The sequence below is a fragment of the Pseudophryne corroboree genome, chromosome 11, assembly GCF_028390025.1.
Source record: "Pseudophryne corroboree isolate aPseCor3 chromosome 11, aPseCor3.hap2, whole genome shotgun sequence".
Classification (NCBI taxonomy): domain Eukaryota; kingdom Metazoa; phylum Chordata; class Amphibia; order Anura; family Myobatrachidae; genus Pseudophryne; species Pseudophryne corroboree.
In genome coordinates, this window is record NC_086454.1 from 282,888,539 (window position 1) to 282,901,566 (window position 13,028).

Genomic DNA, 13,028 nt, shown 5'->3' on the forward strand with positions numbered 1-13,028 from the left:
TTTTCTCTCTTTTATTTCAGCCATCAAAATCAGGTTGAAATACTTATCAGTCCAGATTGTTTTTATTCTAGGTTTTAACCTAAAATAATCGCAGATATACAAATCTATATCACATCATATAATCCCACATCACTTCCGCCCTTTTGAAACCGGAAGTGAAGTGAAGAGTATGACAAGCATATCACAGGATGTATACACATTTCCTGCTTCCTAGTGATTGGTCCCTATCCGTGACCACTCCCCCCCTTTTGGTCTTAAATAGATAGTTTTCCACCATTTTCTTACACAGTGAACAAGCCACCTCAGGTGAAACGGCCGTCTGTGTTAAGTGGTGCTGAACAGTGCACGGTTCAGCCCACCACCTTACCTGGTATCGTATCATTTATGTTAAATTTTGAAAATTTGAGACTTGATATTTAATCTTTGATCTACCAACAGGTAAAATTGCTTAATTATTCTTTCTTGTCAACTTTTTCATTCTCTTTTACTAAATGACGATCAGTGTGATAAACAAGTAATATATTACAATATTGGTAATTCAGTTCTCCTCATATATTTTCAAAACTTACCTCAGGTACTCCAAGAGATACAAATTATCACCTAGGATAACATATGATCTTATGATCCCTACTTTGAATCTTTGAATATCAAAGAAAACTTTAAGATACCTGTGTAATTTCATCCCTCTCACTTTTTTTCCTATAAGCACAGGCAACCCGCCCCTTCGTCCACTATTCATATATAGTGCGGCGAACAACAGGAGGCGGGCCTTGTGCTTAAATGTTTCCTATACCTCACTCATTCAGCACTCATTAAAATAGAAGTGCTCTCTTGGTATGTGCCAATAACCATACACTCTCTCATTCACAATCTAGGTAATATTACTGCCATATCTCTCTGGCTACGCCCAATCTCGCCTGATCTTGGAAGCTAAGCAGTGAGGAGCCTGAATAGTACCTAGGTGGGAGACTACTAGGGAATATCGGGTGCAGTAATTGATACCTGTATCCAAGTGTGAAAAGCAGAAGTGTTGGAGCAACCTTTGACCCTACTGAATTTCACCCCTTTTTTTCCCTCTCTTAAGTGTCTGATTACAGACTTGTTAAATATATCATTATCTGAATTTACATATATTACCTTATACGCTTATTACTGACGTGAAAGCTAGAATTGGCAATTTACCTCTATTAGGATACCAGGATAAATTTATCACATTTGGCATTGGTTAATATACCTATATCTAAAAATTTACTACAAACTGTGGTCACATCCTATGCCATTGTGATTCCTATCAGAAACTTTGTTTTTTTCTTCTTAGTTTGAAATCAATTTCGATATTTTCATCTTAGGTGTCACTATCATCTCATCCATTACTTTATTAAAATCAAATTTTAGATTTTCATGAGAATAGTAGAGAGAGATTCAGAATCTCCCTTAAATTTTGTCCTTCTCTTTTAGGACTATAGGTGTATAGATATATATGTGTGTGTTTGTCAAGGTACTATATTTTATCATATTCCAAATTAAAAGTTAAACAATTCTGCATTCTCTGGAGAATGGTGATCTCTGATGATATTGTTGATACAGAGATGCTGGTCTTTTTAAAATATTGGGGGTCATTCCAAGTTGATCTCTAGCTGCCGTTGTTCGCAGCACAGCGATCAGGCTAAAAATCTGCATTTCTGCGCATGCGTATGCACCGCAATGTGCAGGCGCGTCATACGGGTACAATGAACATCGTGGGTTTGCACAGGGTCTAACAAAGATTCCAGTCGCACGGCTGAACGCAGGAAGATTGACATGAAGTGGGCATTTCTGGGTGGCAAGTGGCAACTGACCGTTTTCAGGGAGCAGGGCCGTAACTACGTGTTTGCCAAGTGGGCTTGGCACACAGCGCAGTTGCCCTGAGGGCGCACGGCCAGTGGCATGTAATGAGTCAAATTGACTCATTACATGCCGCCTCTGCTGTGTGCGCCGTGCGCCGCGCTGTGGAGGGAGAAGAGACCAGCGCCGGGCAGCGGAGAAGGAGGAGGAGGGAGGGGGGAGCAGGGAGCCGCAGCAGCGCTATTTCATTGGTAGTAAGCGCCGCTGCAGCATCCCCCTCTCCTTCTGTATTGGCTGCCCGGCGCTGCTGTGGATGCTGGGATGCGGTTCCTCCATCCCAGCATCCACAGCAGCGCCGGGCAGCCAATACGGAAGGAGAGGGGGATGCTGCAGCAGCGCTTACTAACAATGACATAGCGCTGCTGCGGCTCCCTGCTCCCCCTCCCTCCTCCTCCTTCTCACCTCACTGCCTGCACCGAGGGAGCTGCACGAGGAGCCTGACTGCCAGCAGGGAGATGGTAAGTATGTCTCTCTCTCTCTCAGGGGGACACCGTCTGCCGCAATGTGTAAAAAGGGGGACTGGCTGCCGCAATGTGTAAAAAGGGGGCCTGGCTGCCGCAATGTGTAAAGAGGGGGCCTGGCTGCCGCAATGTGTAAAAAGGGGGACTGGCTGCCGCAATGTGTAAAAAGGGGGCCTGGCTGCCGCAATGTGTAAAAAGGGGGACTGGCTGCCGCAATGTGTAAAGAGGGGGCCTGGCTGCCGCAATGTGTAAAAAGGGGGACTGGCTGCCGCATGTGTAAAAAGGGGGACTGGCTGCCGCAATGTGTAAAGAGGGGGCCTGGCTGCCGCAATGTGTAAAAAGGGGGACTGGCTGCCGCAATGTGTAAAAAGGGGGCCTGGCTGCCGCAATGTGTAAAAAGGGGGACTGGCTGCCGCAATGTGTAAAAAGGGGGACTGTCTGCTGTAATGTGTAAAAAGGGGGACGCTGTCTGCTGTAATGTATAAAAGGGGCTCTACCTGGTGTAGTGGCGCTACTGTGCAGCGTAATTTGAATAATGTAGACTACTGTGCACCGTAGTATGAATTGCTATTATTTTGTGGCCACGCCCCTTCCCCGTGAAGCCACACCCCTATAATTTTTCACACTCCTACGGCGCGCACTGCCCCTATCTTCCATGGGGGGGGGGGCGCCACTGTCGTTTCTTGCACACAGCGCTAAAATGCCTAGTTACGGCACTGTCAGGGAGTGCTTAGAAAAATGCAGGCGTGGCTGGAAAAACACAGGCGTGGCTGGGCGAACGCTGGGCGGGTGTGTGGCGTGAAAAGCCGTCCCTCCATCATTAGAATCAACGCACATGAAGAGTAAGTACAGGGCTGGTCTTGTTTTGAACAAAAAGATTTTACAGGCGCTCTGCTGCACAAGCGTTCGCACTTCTGCAAAGCGAAGATACACTCCCCAGTGGCGGTGACAATGCGTTTGCACAGCTGCTAAAAACTGCTAGCAAGCGATCAACTCAGAATGAGGGCCATTGTCTTCAATAATACTTCTTAATCATAACTTATTCATTGGAAATACTGGGTAAATTTATTATAGCGTCACGGACCGTGCTGCTATAACACTTCCCACAGTAGTTTACCTCATTACTGAGGCAAAGCAGGAAGGGACATCGACAAGATGTATTAACATCTTGTCTGCCGAAGTGGGGTAGTGAAAATTCCCCCCTCGGCTGATGCCCCCCCTGAGCACACAACGCATCAGCTTCATTCTGATGCTCTGTGTCTCCTGCCCGGCCGTCTCCACTGTGCATGTGTGGGATCTCGCTACTCATGCGAGATCCCACATGCTGCAGTCCGGAGCCAGCACCCACCACAGCCAAGGACAGCACTGTCTCTGCTGTGGTGATAGGGCATCGGCACATGCAGCTGTCAAAATGGATAGCTGCAGATGTCGGAACGGTCAGCATTGCTGATCGTTCATACATTGTCCCTGCATATCGGCATGCTATCCTATACCAGCACATTCATACATGGGGGAGAAGCGGTATAGCGCACATAACATGGGCTGATACCTCTTTATCCCCATAATGACAGATGATACATTAACCCACTGTGGGGCAGATGTATTAAGGCTGGACAAATGATAAAGTGGAAGATGATAGCGCACCAGCCAGTCAGCTCCTGTCATTTTTCAAATCCAGGGGTCTATTTACTAAAGCCTTGGATGGAGATAAAGTGGACGGAGATAAGGTACCAACCAATCAGCTCTATAGTATACTGTCATACCCAGCTTGTAACATGGCAGTTAGGTACTGACTGGCTGGTACTTTATCCCCATCCACTTTATCTCCATACAAGGCGTAATAAAGAGACTGCCCAGTCTGTAACCAGTTTGAAGCTGATTGGCTGGTGTGTTATCACCTTCCACCTTTTCACTTCTCCAGGCTTAATACATTTGCCCCACAGTATGATATGTTTTTAAAGCCCCCCCAAGATTTTTTTATTTTTATTTGTTATTATTTATTATCTAATAGAAGTGTTCAGGTTTATTTCAGTTTCTACATTTTTGCCATTGAAAACTACAGTACATAAAAATGCCATTAAGTCATCAGATAAAGTTTGTTTATTTTTATGAAATAATAAAAATGTGGGAATAAACATTGATTTATTTGTGTCATTTTTTGGTGACATTAAAAGTTTATTTTAGAATTTAGATTTTAATGTCAGGGCACATGCTGTTCTCTAACTCACACAGGACTAGTTTTTAATTATAGACACCAGGATTTGCCTGAAGGTCGGATGGCTAAAAAAACCCATAGAAGCTGCATATCTGGGAGACAGAAGCAAATATGTTTTTGTTTATTTCAATATAGATTCTAAATTACCTCTTCAGAGAGGATCAGATCAGTATGTGGGCTACTTGGGCATAACACAGTAGAACAGTTTCACAAAAGAAAAGTCTGTCTTTGACTAACTAGTTGACTGCTATAATTGCATTTTGTTTAAAAATACACATATTAAATACTAGTTAAAGGCACCCATCATATGTTGGGTTGCCTTAGGGCTAAAACACACTACCCGGCATTTGCCGGGTCCCTTCACACTGCACGGCCCCGGCCCGGCTGCCGTGTTGCAGCCGGGTCTCACCACTGGAAGGTCCGGCGGCCGGGCGGCCGCCGGGCCGTCTTTGCAGCCAGTGAACCGTGTGTGTGAAGGGGAGCTTTCACACTCAACGGTTTTTTCTGAAGCCGTGTCTGATGCTGCGCATGCGCACAGCATCACACACGGCTCAAAGCCGTCCTGTGTGCGAGACTCTGCCGGTTTCTCCCGGATGGCGAAAAGCCGGACAAAGTTTGTCCGGCTTTTTGCCATCCGGGAGAAACCGGCCAGTGTGTTACAGCCCTTAGTCTGCCTGACCCTGCTCTGTCAGGCCCAGCCCTCTCTCTTTATCTAATGTACCACTGCTGTCCCACCGACTCGTCTATGCCCAACCTTCACTCCCATACTTACCCTATTCATGTTGACAAGGTAGGTATTCCTGCTAGGCTAAGTCTGTCTGGTCTTCCTAGCTGTGGAAGCCATTTGGACCTATGCCTGGCTCCCACCAGGGCGGAACTACCATTGGACTAGCAATGAGTTATGCCTCCCAGAGGCCATTTTGCGCAATGTCAGATAAATGGCATACTGCAGAAAGAAGTGTGTGCCTTACTGTCTAAGGGACCTGCCCCTTACCTTAGGTAGATAGGGATAAACTTGTGTGTACTGGACCTTTCAGTACTGATGATCACAGTCACATACTGCCTCTAATTAACGGGCAGCTGTACATTATTTCTGAATCACTGCTGTTTGTGAATAAAAGGCAGATCACATCTGGCTTAACTGGCACTGTCAGTGTCTTCCTGACCTAGGAGGAGATGTACTCAGCAGTGAAAATAGTGGAGAAATGAGCCAGTGGAGAAGTTGCCCATGGCAACCAATTAGCTGCTCTGTATAATTTTATAGTATGCAAATTATAAATGTTACGCAAATGCTGATTGGTTGCCATGGGCAACTTCTCCACTGGCTCACTTCTCCACTCTTTTCACTGCTTAGTACATCTCCCCCTAGTGCCAAACTGAGGAAAGCACAAGGGGAAGGGGCCACTGTCACAAAGCAGAGGCCACTTATTCTTGCCCCCACCAAGGTACATGCCACCTGTTCTCTGCACTGCACATGACATTGTGCTTGTAACCGTCACCTGCTGTCTTTCCCTGTCACCCTTCCCAACACCCGCTGCTTCCCCATGCCTTCCGCTGCCACAATCTGCCTCCCCTTGCCTTCCATTGTCACCTTCTGCCTCCTCTTGCCCACCATTGTCACCCTATGTATCTCTATGTCAATCTCTGCCTTCCCCTGCCTTACGCTGTCACCCTATGCCTCTGCCTGACACCCAATGCCATGTGCCATATTGTGAACTTGCATTGGGGTGGAGGAGGGGGCCCAAATTATATATTTGCACCAGGGCCTGCTACTCACAAGTTCCACCACTGGCTCCCACTGTGCATGAATGTAGGAGAAGGGACAGACGTTACAGAATTATTATGTAGCTATGGATAGTTATAAAGATTAAAGCTGTTTATCCACAGTTACTGTACTTTGCTATATTCAAGCCACTTTGATCATGTCCAAGCCCTACGTGCCCACTTTTACCCGGATAAACCGAGCTTGTATACGCATTGTATAGGTGGGATGGGAGATGTGATGAATCAATTCTTGGTAAATTGTGTCTTCATAGCCCCACTCTGTGCCTATTGTAGTGGTATTGCTTTCTGGTGGGACTGGGACAAATGACATGATTTGTCCATCTCCTGCCACAGTGACCACCCCTTATCCAGTAATAAAACATAGATAATATGGTTCAAACCTGTTCTATCATGTTCAATCTGGTTCAATATGGTCAAGTTATATGTTTATAGACTGTGAATGTCAAACATAATAGTATTAAAATTAACTTCAGATACTTTACTTAATTAAAATTATTATTTAAATAGTGTTAAAATATGTAACACACTAATTTCAGAATGAATATGCTCCACTGATTGTGAACATTGAATTTACAATATGATCTGTGAAACATGAACCATGAACGACAAACCTGAAATATGAAAGTCAAAAGCATTAGTGGGCCGGTCTTATACTGGGCACACACTAAACGATGTGTGTATATACTGTAGCAATGGCATGGTGCAGTGGACAACAGCGTGATGTCCCATTACATACTGCATTTAGCAGCATTTCTTTTATTGCATCATCCCATCTGCTGGGCAGCACACCAGATGGGATGATGCAATGAAAAACCTCCGGGTATGAGCAACTGGACGCACACACTATACTGTACATCAGAACAATATTTTGTAAAACAAATCACTATGGGGTATATTCACTAAGAGTCGGATCCATTCCAACATGCATTTGTCGGAATGGATCCGACAACCCCTATTCAAAGTGTGGCCAAATCCGACTGTTGGATTTGGCCGCTGTTGCTCACCCGGGCGCTGCTCCTCTCTCACCCCTCGCTTCTGCTCCTCGGCACTGCTCCTCTCTCACCCCGGCGCCTCTACTCCCCAGCACTGCTCCTCTCTCACCCCGGCACTGCTCCTCTCTCACCCCGGCGCTGCTGCTCCCCGATGCTGCTCCTCCCCTGGGCGCTGCTGTTCTCCCCGGCGCTGCTCCTCTCTCACCCCGGCACTGCTCGTCTCTCACCCCGGCGCTGCTCGTCTCTCACCCTGGCGCTGCTCCTCTCTCACCCCGGCGCTGCTGCTCCCCAATGCTGCTCCTCCCCTGGGTGCTGCTGTTCTCCTCAGCACTGCTCCTCTCTCACCCCGGCACTGCTCCTCTCTCACCCCGGCGCTGCTCCTCTCTCACCCCGGCGCTGCTCCTCTCTCACCTCGGCACTGCTGCTCACCCTGGAGAGAGAGATCATCAGCTGGGCAGGGTGGATGGAGGAGGCGGCAGCAATGTGATTCCGACTTTTACAAAGTCGGATTGACATTGTCGGAAGCGGGACCAAAACCTGTCGGAGTTGGTCCCCTTTCCAACAGAAGCACACGGATCGGCGGCTATTCCGCCGATCCACGTGCATTCCGACAGCTTTCTGACAAGTCAGATTTCCCGACTTGCCAGAAAAAAATGGGCCGCATTGAGTAGGTCAGAACCCCTTCCGACCTAAACCTGTCGGAAACTGCCATCTTTCCGACAAGACGGCAGTTCCGACAGGTATTGAATACACCCCATAGTGTGTACCTATCATTAGTATATGGCATGTTTACAGTATTTGCGTTGTACTGTAGATGGGTGTACGCTCTGCTCTCTTTAAATAACCATAATGCTATTCTACTGTAGTAATACATAAATAACTTTCTGAATTAATATTAAATCATTTGACATCCAATCAGACAGGGTTAGGTTCTGGGGAGCAGACGTGGCCACATCCCCTCATTGTGTACATATATATGGGCCTATTTATCCAATAATATTTGATGGATATTCTCAAAAATAGATGTTTTGGGGAGTTACTGACGAATATTAAGTATCCGATGAATGTACCATGGAGGACATGGAGGATCATCTCCGATATCTGCTGCGGTCCCTCCATTTTCGACAGAAATTTCGGCCCCCATAGCTTTCAGATTGTGAAGCATTTGGGAGTTTGGCCATGGCAGCTAATGACATCTGAAGTAATTCTATCTGAAGATAGCGTTAGCCCTTTCTAGCCCATGGGCTACATTCTAGAATGCTCCAAAGCTAAAACCTGATAACTAATAAATATGGTCCATCAGGTAAGAAATAGGGGCAGGGCATGGCCACTGAGGAGGTCTTGACATGCCCCCTTGAAATGTACATATGTAAAGTGGGTGTGGTCATGACATCACACTGCAGGGGGTGTAGTTATGATATCATAGGGACATACTGTAAGGACAGATTTATCAAAGCTTGGAGAGAGAAAAAGTGGAGAGAGATAAAGGCCCACATTCTGAGTTGATTGCTCATTAGCTGTTTTTAGCAGTCGTGCAAATGCATAGTCGCCGCCCACGGGGGAGTGTAATTTGGCTTTGCAAGTATGCGAACGCTTGTGCAGCCAAGCCCTACAAAAAACATTTTGTGCAGTTTCAGAGTAGCTCTGAACTTACTCAGCCCTTGTGATCACTTCAGCCTTTTTTGTGCAGGAATTGACGTCAGACACCCGCCCCCCAAACACCCAAATACGCCTGCGTTTTTCCTACCACTCCCAGAAAACGGTCGGTTGACACTCAGAAATGCCGTCTTCCTGTCAATCTCTTTGCGATCGGCTGTGCGTATGGATTCTTCGTTAAATCCAACGCTCAGATACGATCCGCATTGTACCCGTATGACGCACGTGCGCATTGCGGTGCATATGCATGCGCAGTAGAGACCTGATCGCAGCACAGTGAAAATCGGCAGCATGCGATAAACTCAGAATGACCCCCAAAGAACTAATCAATAATTTCCTAACTGCCATGTTAAAGGCTGTGGGTGGGATGCACCAAGGGTAAAAGTGTGGCTAAACCTCTGAAAATGCAGTTTTCGGAGGTTTGGTATTTACCACATATGCACCAAGCCCTGGAGCTTGAATGCAGTGGGCAACGCCATCCACATTTCTCCACTGAGATGGATCAAAACGGATCCCACCAGCACCCCATGCTGTGTGCGCATCAGCCCACGCATGTGCAGATAGGACTCCGGGTCATAAACCTGGAAGTCCTATCATCAATAAGGACAGCTATTACCGAAAGAGCTGTTCTTTGGAACTTTCTTCAACCATTATAAATGCCGTCATGCTTGCAAAAAAAATGTCGGGATGCGTCACAAGCAAAATGAAATTCTCGATGCATCCTGTCCTGTGTTTGAAAAATAACAGGAGCTGATTGGTTGGTAACTTTATCTCACGCCACTTTATCTCTCTCCAAGCTTTGAGGAACCTGCCCCATAGTTACAATATGCCTCCCCTGTACTCCAGGCCCTTACAGAGGCCCAATACATTATTATTATTATTATTATTATTATTATTATTATTATTATTATTATTATCATCATTATTTTAAGCAACTTGTCACTGAAGTTTTGTTATAATCAAAATAGAGAGGCATAGAAGGAGGAGAAAGCTACAAAAAGAAAAATAGGGGTATGCATAAATAGGACAATCAGTGGCGTAACTACTGCCCCCGCAGCCCTCGCGGTGGCTTGGAGGCGCAGGGCTGCGGGGGCACCAGCACTGATTTAGCGCAGATTGACATGCGGATGAGCGTCTGCATGTCAATCTGCTGTCTCCTCTCCCTCCTTTCCTCCGCTGCTGTAAGGAGGGACACGGACAGAGTGCACAGCACGCGCCTCTCCTGTGTTCCTCCTGCGTCTCCGGCGGGTCTATTGAATGAAGTGCCCGTTCGTGAGCTCTAATTGGCTCAGGAACTGGCACTTAATTTAACAGACACACCGGAGATGCAGGAGGGACACAGGAGAGACGCGCGCTGTGTCCTCCGTGTCCTCCTATACAAAACAGTGGAGAGTGGGCGGGGGGGGGACGACTGTACCTGGACCTTGGGGAGCATATGTGGCATGGGGGAAGGGGGAGCATATTTGGCACTTGGGGGGGCATATGTGGCACTCAGGGGGCATGTGTGACACTGGGGGTATATGTGTACCTGGCACTTGGAGGGGGCATATTTGGCATTAAGGGCATGTGTGTACCTGGCACTGTGGGGGAATATCTGGCACTGGGGGCATATGTGGCACTGGGAGCACAGCCCTAGCAACAAGCATTACCCCCTAGCAACGAGCATGACACCCAGTGCATGAAACCCCTGGCAACGAGCATGACACCCAGTGCATGAAACCCCTGGCAATAAGCATGACACCCAGTGCATGAAACCCCTGCCAACGAGCATGACACCCTGAGCATGAAAACCCCTGGCACTGTGCATGGAACCTAGAGCATGAAACCCCTGGCAACGAGCAGGTAATTTAAAAGTAATTAGAAGCCTTACTGTAGGACTTAATGTGTAATGGGCATTACAGTGTGTGGCATAATGTATCACGGACATTGCGGTGTGTGTCATAATGTGTCACATACATTACGGTGTGTGGCATACTATATCACGGGCATTGTGGTATGTAGTGTAATGTCTCAGGGGCATTGCAGTGTGGCATAATCAGGGACGTGCAGTCAGGGGAGGCAGGGGAGGCAGACCCGTCCCCGATCCACTCTTGCAGGACCAGTGGGAGCCGCTGTGTACTGCGCTGTCTCGGCCCCCCCTCCCTTAACCACTGCAAACTCAGCTGCGCTCCCGCGCCCCCTCTGCCCCGCTCTCTTAGCCCCCGTGTTTTCGGCCTCGGCCCCCCGCTCTGTTCCCCCTGTGCTCAATGGCCTGCCTCCTCTCCTGGACCCCCGTGCTGACTGCTGAGCTCCCGCGCCCCCCCCCCCCCACACTCCCCTTGGCCTGCGGTGCAATGTACAGACCGAGGGGGCGCCAGGTCAGGAGCCTGCAGCCAGAAGAAGAAATCATGTAAGTGGCTGACACTACACTACACTACACCTACACTACACTACACTGCACTACACTACACCTATACTGCACTACACTACACTGCACTGCACTGCACTACACTACACTGCACCTACACTACACCTACACTACACTGCACTACACTGCACTGCACTACACACTACATCACACCCTAAGGGTAGAGGGGGAAGGGGGGGTGTAAAGTGCTCTACCTGTCGTAATGTGTACAAAAAAGGGGGGCTGTCTGCTGTAATGTGTAAAAAAGGGGACACTGTCTGTCGTAATGTGTACAAAGGGGACGCAGTCTACCGTAATGTCTAAAAAGGGGACGCAGTCTGCCGTAATGTCTAAAAAGGGACGCTGTCTGCCGTAATGTGTAAAAAGGGGACGCTGTCCGCCGTAATATGTAAAAAAAGGGGACGCTGTCTGCTGTAATGTGTAAAAAGGGGACGCTGTCTGCCGTAATGTGTAAAAAAGGGGATGCTGTCTGCCGTAATGTGTAAAAAGGGGGACGTTGTCTGCCGTAATGTGTAAAAAGGTGGACGTTGTCTGCCGTAATGTGTAAAAAAGGGCAATCTGTCCGCCGTAATGTGTAAAAAGAGGACGCCGTCTGCCATAATGTGCATAAAGGTGGACTCTGTCTGCCGTAATGTGTAAAAAGGGGGATGTTGTCTGCCGTAATGTGTAAAAAGGTGGACGTTGTCTGCCGTAACGTGTAAAAAGGTGGACGTTGTCTGCCGTAACGTGTAAAAAGGGGACGCTGTCCACCGTAATGTGTAAAAAGGTGGACGCTGTCTGCCGTAATGTGTAAAAAGGGGGACGTTGTCTGCCGTAATGTGTAAAAAGGTGGACGTTGTCTGCCGTAACGTGTAAAAAGGGGACGCTGTCCGCCATAATGTGTAAAAAGGTGGATGCTGTCTGCCGTAATGTGTAAAAAGGGGGACGTTGTCTGCCGTAATGTGTAAAAAGGGGGACGTTGTCTGCCGTAATGTGTAAAAAGGTGGACGTTGTCTGCCGTAATGTGTAAAAAAGGGCAATCTGTCCGCCGTAATGTGTAAAAAGAGGACGCCGTCTGCCATAATGTGTATAAAGGTGGACTCTGTCTGCCGTAACGTGTAAAAAGGGGGATGTTGTCTGCCGTAATGTGTAAAAAGGTGGACGTTGTCTGCCGTAACGTGTAAAAAGGTGGACGTTGTCTGCCGTAACGTGTAAAAAGGGGACGCTGTCCGCCGTAATGTGTAAAAAGGTGGACGCTGTCTGCCGTAATGTGTAAAAAGGGGGACGTTGTCTGCCGTAATGTGTAAAAAGGTGGACGTTGTCTGCCGTAACGTGTAAAAAGGGGACGCTGTCCGCCATAATGTGTAAAAAGGTGGATGCTGTCTGCCGTAATGTGTAAAAAGGGGGACGTTGTCTGCCGTAATGTGTAAAAAGGTGGACGTTGTCTGCCATAACGTGTAAAAAGGGGACGCTGTCCGCCATAATGTGTAAAAAGGGGACGTTGTCTGCCGTAATGTGTAAAAAGGTGGACGTTGTCTACCGTAATGTGTAAAAAGGGGACGCTGTCTGCCGTAATGTGTAAAAGGGGCTCTACCTGGTGTAGTGGTGCTACTGTGCGGCGTAATTTGAACAATAGAGACTACTATGCA

General features: G+C 47.6%; 1 pseudogene; it reads left to right on the forward strand.

The window, feature by feature from the left end:
- The first annotated feature begins 879 nt into the window (after positions 1–879).
- On the forward strand, positions 880–998 carry LOC134971164 (5S ribosomal RNA; annotated as a pseudogene).
- Positions 999–13,028: the final 12,030 nt, after the last annotated feature.